This window comes from Salvelinus sp. IW2-2015, linkage group LG6.1, assembly GCF_002910315.2.
Source record: "Salvelinus sp. IW2-2015 linkage group LG6.1, ASM291031v2, whole genome shotgun sequence".
Classification (NCBI taxonomy): Eukaryota; Metazoa; Chordata; class Actinopteri; order Salmoniformes; family Salmonidae; genus Salvelinus; species Salvelinus sp. IW2-2015.
In genome coordinates this window covers 3,968,374-3,970,724 of record NC_036845.1, presented here as the reverse complement: position 1 = coordinate 3,970,724, position 2,351 = coordinate 3,968,374, and positions in this window count along the sequence as shown.

Here is a 2,351-nt window from a genome sequence, read left to right as displayed (position 1 = left end):
CTCGTGGTTATGTTTGAGAAAGACAACCGCCCCACAGATCCAAGATAAACATAAAGATACAGGTGCGAAACGACCTTATGTATATATTGAATTTGTTGATAGTATAAACCTGATGCCTTGATTTAGTTGAAAATGCGTAGAGAGATGATAGGACAAAGTGTCATATATGGCTTCAGTCAGCGTATTATGTTATAGGTAAATATTTCTTCCAAAAGCTTAGACTTTCAAACTAACAGTGAGCTCTCCACAAATTGTGTATCTCCCCCGCGAGACATCTGAGTGGAAACACAAACAATTCTATTTGTTAATAGGCAGAAGCCCCATGATCTATTCGCAGCTACAATCAACACCGTTTAAAGGAATAGTATATTGAAATCGTATGATATATACTACATGACTAGACTGTCTGACTGACCATACCTCACACCAGCACTCGGCTAATTCTTTCTCTCTCTCTGACTGAAACTACCCACAAGCACTGGCTATACGTACACAGATATCCACTCTTTTCTTGCTTTTATACTACCCAGGTGAGATCATGTTGTCGCTTAATGAGATTTAGCTGCCTCCATGCCGAGCCAGAATTTTGCCCCACACATAGAGATGGGATACACGCTCCAGTTGCACACCTATACAATATATATATCACATTGAGTGGCGCGAAGACTAACCCAACATCCAAGTTACCAGGTATACGAGTCCAACTCTTAAGAGTTTGTCATCTTTGAACTGTCTATTGTGTAGCGTTCATCCCTCAAATCAGCTACTAGCATATTTCTGTTTACAATTCTATGGTACACTGTACGTATGATAAGCCTTCATTCTCTTCTAGTTTTTTCGATGTCAATAACACCCAGATCGATACGGACAGAAGATAGAGCAAATAGCATATCATTTTCAGTCATTTGACAGTATCGCAAGAATATTACGGAGGTAAGTTCGCAGTTGTCTTTTGTTCATGATGGTGCAGTGCCGCTTTTACATATATTGACAGCTACATCATTGTCATGTGTACAGCAAGCAATGAAGTCAACGTAATTGATTGATGCCTAGTTACAATGATGTGTCAGCTCAAACATACGCCAACATACAGAAGAGGAGGGAATTGTTAGAGAACCTTCCCGATAGTGTTAAACAAAGGAAATGTCTTACATTAGGATGCTATACGTTTACAAGTCTCCACACGAACTGTTGAGTAGGGATACATTATCAAATTCTCCCATCATTTAGAACTCTTGCTATCTTGGTACTGTGAGTCAGGAAAATGTACCAGATCTATCAGAAGACTAAAAGAGCGCGCACAACCCAGAGAAGCTACTGGACAAATCAAAAGCACCCGGTCCCCACCATAGCCTAATCTCAGAAGAAGCGAGGATAGTTGAAGGAGCGCAGAGAATCGGATGAGGAGCAGAGAGTAGAATGACGTTACCCAACTCATCACAGCACTAGTGGTCCGCTTAGCAGTGCATCCAACAGAGACCAAGACACGCGCACTACATATTCTCAATACTTTTATACACATTCATGAGCATAATAATAGCAGGCAACGACGGACAGCCAGGATGCAGCACGCAAAGCTCATGAAAAAGTGTGTATCGACATATCTTTACGCAATGTCTCACAGCTGAGTCCCTGGACCGCCTCTGATATATGACTACAATTCGTCTCAGCTACAACACTGTCAACCGCACAACAAACACCCAACTACCCACCCAGATACATAGTCAACAAGCTAATAAATCGGTAGTCTCTATGCCTCTTTGAAGCCGTCTCCATTTAATTACAACTAGTCTATCAATCAAGTCCAAGTTTCACTGTGAGTGAGGACTGACACCACTTATATTGGTGACTTGCTGATGTAAACGTTAAAGAATACACACCATTATATATCATAAACACACGCAAACCAGATGAGTCCTCGCGGTATATAAGTAGCATTATTTAATATGCTCCTAGATCAATTAGCATCTATAGTTTCATGATATAGCACAGTTCTCGGTTGCAGCTGCTTCGAGTATCTCGACCAGTAGCCAACTCTAATTCCATAACATTAATTCACGAATCGAAACACCTCGAGTCCTTATCCATAAACGAGCCTGCGTCATGATATAAAAATACATCAAAGGCAGGGATCAGAATTCTTCTCTAAACCCAAATCGCTGGTGATCCCATAGTGTTACATCACACACGCGATCAAGGATTATGACGAATAGGATCCAAAGTGACATTAGTCTGCTGCAAACGCCCATATGTCTATACGAACAATCAACAATCTTTCGATCATAATAGTTAACATATTTCCACTTACAAAATGCAAGTATTTACACCTATTTAAAGATAATCAATTCTCT